We start from the raw sequence: 15,356 nt of genomic DNA, 5'->3' as shown, positions 1-15,356 counted from the left end.
CCCGTCTCGGCCTCCCAAAGTGCTGGGATTACAGGCTTGAGCCACCGCGCCCGGCCTCCAAGAGCATTCTTTTGCAAAACCATTAAACAACTGTCAAAACCAGAAGAAGAAATTTGCTCCAATACAACCATTGAATGCCCAGACCTTGTTCATGATTTGCCAGTAGCCCCAATATTGCCCTTTAGGGCATAAAGCTCCAATTCAGAGTCGTGAGTTGTATTTAGTTGTTAGGTTCCTTTAGCCTCTTTCGGCATGGGATCATTCCCCTGCCTTTCCTCATTATCTATGACCTTGATGCTTTTAAAGAGTTTGAAGGCGACCAGTCGTGGTGACTCACACCTGTAATCCCAGCACTTTGGGAGGCCGAGGTGGGTGGATCACTTGAGGTTAGGAGTTCGAGACCAGCCTGGCCAACATGGTGAAACTCCGACTCTACTAAAAATTAAAAAATTAGCTGGGCACGGTTGCATGTGCCTGTAATCTCAGCTACTTGGGTGGCTGAGGTGGGAGAATTGCTTGAACCTGGAAAGCGGAGGTTGCAGTGAGCTGAGATCACACCACTGCACTCCAGCAGTGACAGAGTGAGGCTCCGTCTCTAAACAAACAAACAAACAAAAAAACTCAAACAAACCAAACCTACAAAGCCCCCCAGCAAAGCCCTAGTATTAGGACTGTAGCGGCTCCCCATTATCTGAGGGACAATATATTTATTCCAAGAGCCCCAGTGGGTGCCTGAAACCACAGATAATGCCAGACCCTATATATACTGTGTTCTTTCCTATGCATACATACTTAGGATAAAGTTTAACTTATAAATTAGGCTCTGTAAGAAAATTAACAGCGATGATTGAAAATACAATAGAACAATTGTAGCAAATAATTACAATTATGTGAATGTGGTCTCTCTCTCTCAAAATATCTTATTGTACAGTATTCACCTATTTTCAGACTGCAGTTAACCGCGGGTAGCTGAAGCTACAAAAGTGAAAGTGCAGATAAGGTGGTGGTGTGGGGACTGGTGCGTTCCATGAAATTGGTGTCAACATCCAGAAGATTGGGGCATGGAGACTTTAAGATCTGTGGATGGAGAGAATTCTAGAGGCTGAGGAATAGAACTTGAACCCAATGAGGATATCTCAGAAAGGAAGAAAGAAGTGAAAACCTACCCCCAAGGTCAAATTGAGGTATTTCAAAGTCAGATCCTCCAAAATTCTAAAAGTTTGATATTCCAAAACAAGTCTTTTATTTATTTATCTTTAGAGGCAGGGGTCTTGCTCTGTTGCCTGGGCGGCAGTGCAATGGTACAGTCATGGCTCACTGCAGCCCCGGGGCTCAAATGATCCTTCTACCGCAGTCTCCCAAGTAGCTGGGACCACAGGTGTGTGCCATCATGCCTGGCTAATTTTTAAATATTTTGTAGAGATAAGGCCTCCTTATGTTGCCCAGGATGGTCTTGAACTCCTCAGCACGGCCTCCCAAAGTGCTGGGATTACAGGTATGAACCACTGCATCTGGCTTGTTTTTGTTATTTTTGATAACCACTTCACACATTTTACATTTTAGGATGATAGCTGCTATTTTATTTTATGTATTTTTTTTTAGACGTGGGTTCTCGCTTGTCGCCCCAAGTGCTGGAGTGTGCAGTGGCCGGATCTCAGCTCACTGCAAGTTCCGCCTTCCCAGGTTTATGGCCATTCTCCTGCCTCAGCCTCCACAAAGTATCTGGGACTAACAGGTGCCCGCCACCTTCACGCCGGACTCAAGTTTTTTGTATATTTTTTTAGTAGAGACCGGGGTTTCACCGTGTTAGTCCATGAGATGGTTCCTCGATCAGTTCCTGACCTCGTGATCCCGTCTCTTGGCCTCCCAAAGTGCTGGGATTTACAGGTGTGAGCCGCCGGCGCCCGCCTATTTTATTATTTTAAAATATTTATTATTATTTTATGAGATGTGATTTTTGTCGTTCACCCAGGCTGGAGTGCAATTGGCGAGATCTCCGCTCACGCCAAGCCTCCACCCCCGGGTTCAATTGCGATTCTCACTGCCCTCAGCCTCCTGGAATAGCTGGGACTACAGGCGACTGCCGACCTGACCCGGCTAATTTTTTAATTTTTAGTGGAGATGTGAGTTTCGCCATACTTGGTCAGGGCCTGATTCTTGAATCTCTGACCTTCAGGTTGATTCTGCCCGCTCAGGCCCCCAAATGCTGGATTTATATGGGCGTGAAGCCACCTGCATCTGGCCCGAAGTAGTTTGCCATTTCTATACACATAATTCTGTTCAATTTTTTTGGGTTTGGTTTTGGGCAAAGGAATCATGCACGGCATGAGAAAATTAGGCGCTGTTAAAAAATGTCCAATGTTGCCTAAATTTATTTGTAAAAACCTCTAGGACTAGCCCTGAGCATGTTATGAATAAATTATTATTTCTTCTGCAAAATTTTTTTTTTTTTCTTTTAACTTCTTATCTGCCCAGGCATTTAGCATTCACACTGAAATGTCTTGTGTGGTCCAATCCTTTCCCATGTTCTAAAATTTGATGAATATGACCTTTTCAAACTGGAGGACGCAACAACAGGGGAGAGGAGAGGAAAAACTGGAAGTAATATTTGAATATAATCCAGTTTTGGCTGGCAGAAGTAACTGTTTTCCGTTCTATAGGGACATGACCAAACCATATTAGCCATTAATCAGTGCCATTTGTGTATTTCCAGTGAGGTTTGTTGACAGAAGAAGCAGGAGGGGATGTTGCCCAGTGTTACCAATCTCTTCCAAGTTTAAATTAGGAAAGCAGTCCCAGGGAGTGGGGAAGTTTTAGAATCCTTTGCTCCCATTCTCACTGTAACTTTTTTTGTGATCTTCAGGGTTGCCACATGGAGGGAATTAATTCCAAATTCCTCTCTGCTTCTCTTCCCCCCAAATTATCATCCCAGACTGAAACTAGAATTAGCGTGTTTTTAAAAAAATTATTTAATTTTATTTATTTTTTGAAGACAGGAGTCTTGCTCTGTCGCCCAGGCCTGGAAGTGGCCCAGGCTGGCATGATCTCGGCCCTCCCTGCCAACCTCTGCCCCCCCGGGTTCAGTGGGATTCACTGCCCTTCAGTCTCCCAAGTAGCTGGGATTAAGGGTGTCTGCCCCACCATGCCCGACTAATTTTTCTATTTTTGTAGAGACGGGTTTTCACCAATGCTGGGCCAGGCCTGGTCCTCAAACTCCTGACCTCAGGTGATCCACAGCTCAGCGTCCCAAAGTGCTGGATTACAAGGGGATGAAGTCCACTGCACCTGGCCCGTGTTTTTTTTTTTTTTTTTTTTTTTTTTTTTTTTTTTTTTTTTTTTTTTTTAGAGAGGGTCTCAACTCTGTTGCCCCCACACTAAGTGCCCCATGGTGTGGATCATAGCTCACTGCAGCCTTGGGAAACTGCTTGCACTCAGGGATCCCCTCGCCGCCCTAGCCCTCCTGAGCCCTGGGACCTACAGGCCATGCTCTGTCATGAAAAACTCGGCCAATTGGAAAAACATTCTTTTTAGTAGAGATGGGTATCTCACTATGTTGCCTAGGCTGGTCTTGAACTCCTGGCCCCAAGCGATCCTCTCATCTTGGCCTCCCAAAGTGCTGGGATTATAGGCATGAGCCACCTTGCCTGGCCAAAATTTTTTTTTTTTTTTTTTTTTTTGAGACCGAGTCTCACTCTGTCACCCAGGCTGGAGTGCAGTGGCCGGATCTCAGCTCACTACAAGCTCCGCCTCCCGGGTTTATGCCATTCTCCTGCCTCAGCCTCCCAAGTAGCTGGGACTACAGGCGCCCGCCACCTAGCCCAGCTAGTTTTTTTTGTATTTTTTTAGTAGAGACGAGGTTTCACCGGGTTAGCCAGGATGGTCTCGATCTCCTGACCTCGTGATCCGCCTGTCTCGGCCTCCCAAAGTACTGGGATTACAGGCTTGAGCCACCGCGCCCGGCCCAAAAATTTTTTTTGATGAGGGGATAGATTGCAGAGACCTTTCCATCCAGCCTTCCAAATGAGGGAACTGAGGTTCACATAGGTGAAGTGACTGATGTACATCACTGCTAGGAGAGGCTCTTAGCTATATCCTCTTTACAAAGAAGCTTGATATTCATCACATAATAAATAAATTTTCCACTTGGCAAGGTGGCTTACTCCTGTAATCCCAGCATTTTGGGAGGCTGAGGTGAGTGGATCACTTGAGCCCAGGAGTTCAAGACCAGCCTGGGCAACATGGTGAACCCCTGTCTCTACAAAAATCCAAAAAAAATTAGCTGGGTGTGGTGGTGTGTTCCTGTAGTCCCAGCTACTCAGGAGGCTGAGCGGGGAGGATTGCTTGAGCCCAGGAGGTCGGGGCTGCAGTGAGCTGTGATTACACCACTGCACTCCAGCCTGGGCAACAGAGTGAGACTCTGTCTCAAATTTTTTTTCTTCTCAAACAAATGGGATCAACAAAGTGCTGCCTACCTATCTTTGGTAGTTCTTTGCTAAGTTCTGTGAGTTCCTCTCAGCAAATGAATTATGTAAATTGTAGCTGGGGATAATGACATGTAATGTTTTCAAGATTCCCTGAGAATTCATCCTTTTTCCAGAAATGATGCTTGCTAGACAGCGTAAGGCTATATTCAGTAGCAATAACAAACAAATCAGAAACTTCAGTGGCTTTATACAGCACGTTTGTTTCTTATTCCTGTAAGCTAGTTAGCAGGGCTCGCCTCCAAGCAGTGATGCAGAGATCCAGTCTTCCTCCATTTCGCGACAGCACCATCTCTCACATGGCTTCCAAAGCCACCTCGGGGGAAGGAGAAGGACAGAGGAATGTATCAGCTCTTAACTGCCTCATCCCAGTGGCGATAATCCATTGGCTGGAATGAGTCACATGGGTCTGTCTCATCTGCAAGGGATTCTGGGAAATGTAGGGGAACATATAGGTGAGCACCAACACATGGCTTATTATTTCTATTGGAAAGTAGAGAGAGACTTGCCTTTTAGGACCTAGAATATGGCAAGATAATTACATTTGGATATCACCAGCATAATAAAAGGGCAGAATACTTTTCTTTTTTTCCTTTGAGCAGGGTCTCACTCTGTCACCCAGGTTGGAATGCAGTGGCACAATCCTGGCTCACTGCAGCCTCGAACTCCTGGGCTCAAGCAATCCTCCCGCCTCAGCCTCCTGAGGAGTTGGGATTACAGATAAGCACCACTGCCCCTGGCTAATAATTTTTTTTTTTTTTTTTTAATACAGACAGGGTTTCATCATGTTGCCCAGGCTGGTCTGGAACTCCTGGGTTCAAGTAATCCTCCTGCCTTGGCCTCCCAAAGTGTTGGTATTGCAGGCTTGAGCCACCACACCCAGCCACAGAACATGTTTCCCCTTAGACACAGCCATTTAGACATGCTACTGATCTTGACTGTACATAGCTGGCAAATCCTGTGTCTTCCACAAGACCAAGTAAACTATATTTGTTTGAGGCTGACGTCCTGCTCAGATATTTAAACCCCTGGCTTTCAGCAGAGGGTGAATACAATGAGGGTGAGTCAGTTGGGATAGGCTAAATTTTAGGGGTGTTAAAACAACAAAGATTTATTTCTAACCCATTCCACCCATTTCAGTTATCTATTGCTGAGTAACAAACTGTCCCAGAACTCAGAGGCTGAGAACAATGATGATGATTTCTCATGACTCTATGATTGGCTGAGCTCAGCTCGGCAGTTCTTCTGTTCCATGTGTTGTAGGCTGAAGTTCCTCATTGGAAGGTGAGAGAGCTGGGGTATTTATCCACCAACTTTTGTCAGTTACTAGTTGAAAGCTGCTCTCAGGGGCATTCATTCTGTGGCCTACATGTGGCAAGGCAGGTCTCAATAGCAAACAAAAGGCCCCAGTTTTGGCACTTGGGAAGCAGTCTGGTTTGCAGACTGTGAAGAGGTAAGGGCAAGGGGGCATGGCTAGAATTCCTGTGCAATTAGTAAAAACCAGATGGAAAATGCAGCATGGTTATTGTGGCAGAGACTGCTAATTGCAGTCTCAGTATTCATCTTTCATTCTTCTTTTTTTTTTTTTTTTTTTTTTTTTTGAGACGGAGTCTCGCTCTGTTGCCCGGCCTGGAGTGCAGTGGCCGGATCTCAGCTCACTGCAAGCTCCGCCTCCCGGGTTTACGCCATTCTCCTGCCTCAGCCTCCCGAGTAGCTGGGACTACAGGCGCCAGCCACCTCGCCTGGCTAGCTTTTGTATTTTTTAGTAGAGACGGGGTTTCACCGTGTTAGCCAGGATGGTCTCGAACTCCTGACCTCGTGATTCGCCCGTCTCGGCCTCCCAAAGTGCTGGGATTACAGGCTTGAGCCACCGCGCCCGGCCCATCTTTCATTCTTCTTTTTCTCCTTCCTTCCTTCCTTCCCTGCCTCCTTCCCTCCCTCCCTTCCTTCCTTTTTTTTCTTTTTTGTTTTGAGACAGGGCCTCACTTTGTTACCCAGGCTGGAGTGTAGTGGTGCGATCTTGGCTCACTGCAGCTTTCACCTCCCCAGCTCCAGTGATCCTCCCACCTGAACCTCCTGAGTAGCTGGGATCACAGGTATGCACCACTATGCCCTGCTGGTTTTTATTTTTTGTAAAGAAGGGGTCTTACTATGGTGCCCAGGCTGGTCTCAAACTCCTGGGCTTAAGTGATCGTCCTGCCTCAGCCTCCCAAAGTGTTGGGATTACAGGTGTGAGCCACTGTGCCTGGCTCTATACTTCTTTTTAACAGAACCCCTACCCTCATATTTATTGGGGGTAACAATGTGCTCAGCTAAAAGACTACATTTCCTAACTTAATGCAGATGGCAGTGGCCTAATGAGCTGTAAGTGGAAGTTATTGAATGAGGCTTTTAGTAAACTCTTTAATGATGATGGCTCAGTTGAGAAGTGTACCCTTTAACCTTAACCCCTTTCCTCTTAATATTGCCTGGAACATGGACATGATGCCTGGTGCTCTTGCAGCCATTTTGTGGTCATGAGGCAACCTTGCAGATGGAAGCCAAGGATGACAGCAGAAAGTTAGAAGGCCTTTAGGTCCTTGATAATTGTGGAGCTGCCTTGCCAGTCATGAACTGCCTACTGTGGTACACCTACATGGGAGAAAAATATACCTCTGCTCTGTTTAAGCCACTGTTATTTTTCTCTTCTATGCAGCAGAATTGAATTCTAACTGATACATGTATTCACATACTGAAAGGGAAAAAAAATTACTAAAATACTTCCTCTTCCCTCCTTTTCTCTCCTCCTCCTTCTATTCTTTTCCTCTCTCCTCTTTCTTTCTTTCTTTTTTTTTTTTTTTTTTGAGACGGAGGTCTCGGCTCTGTTTCGCCCAGGCTGGAGTGCAGTGCCTGGATCTCAGCTCACTGCCAGCTCCCACTCCGGGTTACGCCATTCTCCCTGCCTCAGCTCCACGAGTAGTCTGGGACTCAGGGCCCCGCCACCTCAACCGCGGCTAGTTTATTGTGTATTTTTAGTAGAGACGGGGTTCACCGGGTATGGGCCAGCGATGGATCTCTATCTCCTGACCTCGGTGAATCCGCCCGTAACTCGGCCTCTCCCAAATGCTGGGATTCACACGGCTTGCGCACCGCGCCCGGCCCCCTTCTCGTCTTTCTTCTTTGCTAAAATGTGCTTAAGGGGTCTGGATATTCCAGCCAGGCATGGCGGCTCACGCCTGTAATCCCAGCACTTTGGGAGGCTGAGGTGAGTGGATCATTTGAGACCAGGAGTTCGAGACCAGCCTGGCCTACATGGTGAAACCCCATCTCTGCTAAAAATGCAAAGCATTAGCCAGGTCTGGTGGCACATGCTTGTAATCTTGTAATCCCAGCTGCTTGGGAGGCTGAGGCAGAATAATTACTTGTACCTTGGAGGCAGAGGTTGCAATGAGCCGAGATGGAGCCAATGTACTCCAGCATGGGCGACAAGAGTGAAATTCCGTCTCAAAACAAAACAAAACAAACAAAAAACAAACACAAAAAGGGTCTGGATACTCCTGGCTGGGTTGTGGCCAGGATCAAGTAGGGCAATGGTCTTGGGGCACATGGAATGATGCCTAGCACCTAGACAGGACCCAGAAATTAGCAGTACTTACTATTCTAAAGTAGAATAAGTCAGAAATTACACTTCCTGGTAATGGAATACTTTTCAGTGCGCTATGCTCTGTATTTTGATTAATCCATGGCTCAGCGTGACTCTCCCAGGGGAAATAATGAACCATATTTTGCTTTTCAAACATCCCTGGCATTTGGCTATTTATTCTTGTTATGTGAAACCCCTAGACGGTCTGCTTATTTAATTGCCCTGATTGGAGCTGTAAGAAACTGCGTTGAACATCTGTAAGCAAGGTTTTTATGACACAGGCTTTTGACTAACACGGGAGAATGTTATTGTCTCCATTTTGACCAGGGGGAGCCTCTTTCAGTTCGTTCCCATGTTCATTTGACAAAAACACTCCTTTAGGCTTTAAAGGCATTTTCCTTGCTTTCTGATACAAGTAGATATTCTGAACCCTTCCTGTTCATTTCCAGGGCACAGATTTTTGTTTTGGTTGTTCTTGTAGTCTCAGGGCCGAGAACAGAGCCTGACACTGAATAAATGAATGAATGAATGAATGAATTTTTGCATTTCACTCCTTCCTCTGCTTCTTCCCCCATAACTCAATTTTCATCATTGATTAAGTCAGAAATCAGAACTTGGATGTTACTGGGCCACTCCAAAGGCTCTCTGAGGTGCCACCTGCCCCCCCATGTCCCTTCTTTTCAGCTCAGTCCAGCTGGGCCCCAACTCCAGGATCCTAAGGCTAAAAATACCTCAATGCAGCCTTGACAGCTCCCAGCATCCTGGCTATTTTTAGGGTAGAGGAAAGGATGAGGGATAAATGTGACTGAGGGTCACCGCCAGGGAGGAACATCTCCTTCCACCATGCAGAAATGGCCACATCTGGGAAAGACTCAAATCCAAGAAGTAGATGATCACACGATATAGTTTCCCTGAATTCTGGATTTTGAATGCCTTCTGGGCAGCTGGCATGTGCTGCTGGAGATGAAAGGAAACAGTGTTGCAGAGTCAAATCAGAGAAGCCACCAAGATTCTGTGCAGACTCTGAACTTTTATTACCAACTACTGAGCAGTTGTTATTGGATAACTCAGGGAATACAGTTGTCCCTTGGTGTCCAAGGAGGTTTAGTTCCAGGACCCCTACCGATACCAAAATCTGTGGATGCTCAAGTCCCTGACATAAAACAGCACAGTATTTGCATATCACCTATGCATATCCGTCTATATACTTTTTTTTTTTGAGACGGAGTTTTGCTCTTGTCGCCCAGGCTGGAGTGCAATGGTGTGATCTCGGCTCACTGCAACTTCTGCTTCCCGGGTTCAAGTGATTCTCCTGCCCCAGCCTCCTGAGTAGCTGGGATTACAGGCACCCGCCACCACATCCAGCTAATTTTTTTGTATTTTTAGTAGATACAGGGTTTCACCACATCGGCTAGGCTGGTCTTGAACTCCTGACCTCAGGTGATCCACCCACTTTGGCTTCCCAAAGTGCTGGGATTGCAGGCATGAGCCACGGTGGCTGACCTCCGTCTGTATACTTTATTTTTATTTTATTATATTTTATTTTATTGAGATGGAGTGTCACTCTGTCACCCAAGCTGGAGTGCAGTGGCTCCATCTTGGCTCATTGCAACCTCCACCTCCCCAGGGCTCAAGCAATTCTCCTGTCTCAGCCTCCTGAGTAGCCAGGACTACAGGCACCCGCCACCACACCCTGCTAATTTTTGTATTTTTAGTAGAGACGGGGTTTCACCATGTTAGCCAGGCTGATCTCGAACTCCTGACCTCATGATCCGCCCACTTCGGCCTCCCAAAGTGCTGGGATTACAGGCGTGAGCCTCCACGCCCGCCCCTTGCCTGCTTCTTTCTTTGGAAATCACAATAAAGACCTTTGCCTATGTTTTCCCCACTACCTCTGCCTCCTGATCAATGCTGATGCTTCCTCATGTGGCCCTGTATGGCATGGGGTGCCCTGTCCTCTTGGGAACACAGACTTTTGTGTTTTCTAGTAGCAGTCATATCCTGATCTGTTGGCCTCACCATACATGAATAATAATACAACTTATTTTTTGTTTTTTGTTTTTTTGAGGCAGAGTCTCATTCTGTCACCCAGGCCAGAGTGCAGTGGTGCGATCTCTGCTCACTGAATCCTCCACCTCCTGGACTCAAGTGATCCTCCCACCTCAGCCTCCCGAGTAGCTGGGACCACAGGTGCTGCACCACCAATGCCTGGCTAATTTTTTGTATTTTTTTGGTAGAGACGAGGTTTCGCCATGTTGCCCAGGCTGATCTTGAACTCCTAAGCTCAAGCTGTTCACCTGCCTTGGCCTCCTAAAGTGCTGGGATTACAGGCGTGAGCCACCACTCCTGGCCCTCAGAAAACTTAGGTTTTATTTTATATTTTGAGATGGAGTTTTGCTCTTGTTGCCCAGGCTGGAGAGCAATGGTGCGATCTCCAAGTGCAATTAGCTAGGTATAGTGGCACGTGCCTGTAGTCCCAGCTACTTGGGAGGCTGAGGCAGGAGAATCGCTTGAACCTGGGAGGCGGAGGTTACAGTGAGCCGAGATCGCACCACTGCACTCCAGCCTGGGTGATAGATCAAGACCCCGTCTCAATAAATAAAATAATAAATAAATAAATACATTCATTATGGTTACCTTGAAAATTGTCTCCTGGAAAAGCCTTTTTAACGCCCAGTTATGTTATTTACAGATTATTTCACTCCAAATTTCAGATGGCAGGGTATATCAGTCAAGGTTTTTGTTTGCATGCAACAGGAATGGGTTCTGTGGATCTTCAATTTAAGGAATGGGTTTTATGGAAACAAGTGCAGATGTTCACAGAATAGACAAGAAGCTGCAAAAACAGGCTTGGAGGAAGGGCAGAAATTCTGGGAGCTCTGGGGGTCTAATGAATACCATGAAGGTTATAAATTGTTGTAGCTGATACTAATGTTGAATTGCCCTAACCCTGGGAAGATGCTACCAGCTACCAGTATTTGTATCTTCTTGCCCAAGGGCTTTTTTTTTTTTTTTTTTTGAGACAGGGTCTTGCTCTGTCATCCAGGCTCAGTACAGTGGTGTGATCATAGCTCATTGCAGCCTCAACCTCCTGGGCTCAAGCGATCCTCCCACCTCAGCCTCCCAAAGTGCTGGGATTATAGATGTGAGTCACTCTACTCGGCCCCCAACAGCTTTCTTTCATGATGGCCAGGCTGGTCTCGAACTCCTGACCTCAGGTTATCTGCCTACCTCGGCCTCCCAAACCGCCGGGATTATAGGTGTGAGCCACCATGCCTGGGCTATGCCTGGCTATTTTTTTTTTTTTTTTTTTTTTTAGTAGAGATAGGGTTTTGTTGTGTTCCCCAGGCTGGTCTCAAACTGCTGGACTCAAGTAATCCTCCTGCCTCAGTCTCTCAAAGTGCTGGGATTACAGGTGTGAGTCACTGCACTTGGCCCCTAAGGGCTTTCTTTAAAGCTGCCAAAGACTGAATAGCAGACTGGAAGTATCTGAGAATTAACAGCCACATTCTTCATCCCCTAATAAGCCCCCCCAATCGGTGACCAATGGGAGCTGGTGGATAAATACCCCAGCTCCCTCTCCTCTCAAGTGGGATGACTCTAAGGTGTCTCTTCCACTCAGTCCTCAGCATTTTCCAGCAGGACTGAACCCCTGTTGCCCACAGAGGTAACTTGCTCATCATACACCTTTATGGACTGCCATCTCTTCTCTGGGAGCTGGTGGATAAATACCTCAGCTCCCTCTCCCCTCAGGTGGGATGACTCTAAGGTATGTGTTCCACTCAGTCCCCAGGATTTTCCAGTAGGGCTGAACCCCTGTTGCCCACAGAGGTAACTTGCTCATCATGCACCTTTATGGACTGCCCTCTCTTCTCTGTGTCACACCACTATTCCCCTACTGGTATTGCCTGGCGTCTCTCTTAAACAAACTACTTGCCCATGAGTCCTTGGGTCATTGTCTACTTCTAGGAGAACCTAAATGAAGACAATTGCATTCCATGGCAGAAGCCCGCAGACCCACGAATTTAGGTGTCAATATTAGCACCTAGAGGTTCCTCAGAATTCTCCCAGTCACTTGGGGACAGTATTCTCCCAAGATAGGAGGCAGGTAGGGTGGAGGTCTTTAGGTCTGAAAGCCAGCTCTGTTCAGTTTCCTTCCTTGATATTGTGGAAGCCTTCAACAGAGCTCAGCACATCCCTTCTGGTCACTTGTGTGTTACTGCCAAACATTCATGCATTCACACTGGATAAAAGGTTTATAGGAAGTTCATCCTTGGCATGTCTGTGTTAGATAAACCTTCCTCCTTGGAGCCCAGCTAGAGAGTTCAGAGCCAAGGTCACATGGCAAACAGCTCTGGCTACATGCCGTCTCTGCCATTTTCGTACAAACATTCTCAAATGACACTGGGACACTCATCCAGGAGCCAAAACAATGAGCTTTGGGTTGGCCAAGTGTGCGTCACAGGCTTGCCCTGGGAGCCTAGTGTTGGGAACAGTCCTTGTGTTAAGACAACTTTCAGCTAGACAATTCCCCCTCAAAAGGGAAGTCTGGGTGCTAATGGGAAGGTGCGGTATAGCCAGAAATATAGCCAATGTCAGCTACCCAAGGGGAAGGAGGGCTTGTCACCTTCATGATTTCTTTGTTGCATTTACAGATTTTCCAGAGGGTAAAAAAAAAAAAAAAAAGTATCCTGCTATAGCAGATGCTGTAAGTGTCCCTGCTCCTACACCCTTAGACTACCCTGAAGGTCACTTGCAGGCTGTTCCTTTTTATTTTTATTGTATTATTGTTGTTTTTAGAAACAGAGTCTCATTCTGTTGCCAAGGCTGGAGTGCAGTGGCACAATCATAGCTGGCTACAGCCTTGAATTCCTGGGCTCAAGCAATCCTCCCACCTCAGTCTCCCAAGTAGCAAGGACTACAGGCATGCGCCACCACACCTGGCTAATCATTTTTATTTTTATTTGTTTATTTATTTTTGAGATGGAGTTTCATTCTGTCGCCCAGGCTGGAGTGCAGTGGTGCGATCTCAGCTCACTGCAACCTCCACCTCCCGGGTTCGAAGTGATTCTCTTGTCTCAGCCTCCCGAGTAGATGGGATTACAGGCACCTGCCCCCATGCCCAGCTAATTTTTGTATTTTTAGTAGAGACAGGGTTTTACCACGTTAGCCAGGCTGGTCTCAAACTCCTGACCTCAGGTGATCTACCCACCTCAGTCTCCCAAAGTGCTGGGATTATAGGCCTGAGCCACCGTGCCCAGCCTAGAACATTTTTAAACAGGCTTTTTTAGGCCGGGCATGGTGGCTTATGTCTGTAAACCCAGCATTTTGGGAGGCTGAGGTGGGTGGATGACCTGAGGTCAGGAGTTCGAGACCAGCCTGGCCAACATGGTGAAACCCCATCTCTACTAAAAATACAAAAAATTACCAGGTGTGGTGGCGGGCACCTGTAATCCTAGTTACTTGGGAGGCTGAGGCAGGAGAGTTTCTTGAACCCGGGAGGCGGAGCTTGCAGTGAGTCGAGATCTCGATGCTGCACTCCAGGCCGGGCAACAAGAGTGAAATTCTGTTTCATAAAAAAAAAAAAAAAGAAACAAAGAAAGAAAAAAAGGTGGGTGCGGTGACTCACGCCTGTAATTCCAGCACTTTGGGAGGCCGAGGCAGGTGGATCACCTGAGGTCGGGAGTTCAAGACCAGCCTGACCAACATGGAGAAACCCCGTCTCTACTAAAAATACAAAATTAGCTGGGGTGGTGGTGCATGCCTGCAATCCCAGCTACTCGGGAGGCTGAAGCAGGAGAATTGCTTGAACCCGGGAGGCGGAGGTTGCAGTGAGCCAAGATCGCGCCATTGCACTCCAGCCTGGGCAAAAACAGAGAGCGAAACTCCGTCTCAAAAAGAAAAAAAAAGGCTTTTTTTTTCCTCTGTAAGTTAACTCTACCTGATCCATGGAGCCTTTGGGTTTCTATTTCTCTATTGTTGTGTCACAAAAACCTAGTACTGCTGATGTAGCAAGATTCTGCTCCCCAGCAACTCAAAGTCACACCTATCCCCTCACCCTCATCACTTTAGCAGACAGTGGCTTCATTTCCAGCTCCCAAGACCTGCTCTGAGCACCTGCCTTTCTTTCCCTGGGGGCTTTCTCTTGCAGCCAGGGTCTGTTTTGTCTTCACTGTGGCAGCCAGAAGTGCTGGGGAATCTAAGTCCCCCAGGAGCCATCTTCTGCTAATGACTGACAGAAGTCACAGATCCATTCCCGGCTCCCTTGCCCCTCTAGTGGGATAACTGTCAAGTGCATTTTCACCTCCCATTTCCCAGGGGATTAACCCCTATTGCCCACAGCAGTAACTCACTAAGGATATATCCTTTGCTGGCTGCCTTCTCTTCCCCATCTTTCTTACTTATTCTCTACCAATGCTTCCTGGGGGCTATTTCCTAAATAGTCTGCTTATCCTCAAATCCTTGTCTCAGGCTTGGCTCCTGAGGGAATTCAAATTAAGACATTCTTAAAGTAGATAAGTAGATTGAGAATCTTAAGTCTATGCAACTCGAACTTGATTATTTGTGTGTGTAGAAAGTATAATTTAAGCTGGGTGCAGTGACTCATGCCTATAATCCCAGCACTTTTAGAGGTCAAGGCAGGAGGATTGCTTGAGGTCAGGAGTCCAAGACCAGCCTGGGCAACATAGCAAGACCCTATCTCTAAAAAATAAAAAATAAATTAGCCCAGTGAGGTAGCATGTGCTTGTAGTCCCAGCTCCTCTGGAGGCTGAGGTGGGAGGATCACTTGAGCCCAGGAGTTTGAGGTTACAATGAGCTATGATTGTGCCACTGCACTCTAGCCTGGGCAACAGAGTGGGACCTTGTCTCTAAAAATAATAATAATAATAATAATAATAATAATAATAACAACAACAACAACAACAATAAAAAAGAAAGCAGGCTGGGCGCGGTGGCTTAAGGCTGGGCATGGTGGCTCACGCCTGTATCCCAGCACTTTGGGAGGTCGAGGTGGGTGGATCATTTGAGGTCAGGAGTTTAAGACCAGCCTGGTCAACATGGTGAAACCCCGTCTCTACTAAAAATACAAAAATTAGCCAGGCTTGGTGGTGGCTGCCTGCAATCCCAGCTACTCGGGAGGCTGAGGCAGGAGAATCGCTTGAAGCAGGGAGGTGGAGGTTGCAGTGAGTCGAGATTGTGCCACTGCACTCCAGCCTGGGCAACAAGAGTGAAACTCCATCTCAAAAAAAAAA

The sequence above is a fragment of the Rhinopithecus bieti genome, unplaced genomic scaffold (genome assembly GCF_001698545.2).
Source record: "Rhinopithecus bieti isolate Rb0 unplaced genomic scaffold, ASM169854v2 scaffold_33432, whole genome shotgun sequence".
In the NCBI taxonomy this organism is placed as follows: domain Eukaryota; kingdom Metazoa; phylum Chordata; class Mammalia; order Primates; family Cercopithecidae; genus Rhinopithecus; species Rhinopithecus bieti.
Note: the sequence above shows the minus strand (reverse complement) of the source record.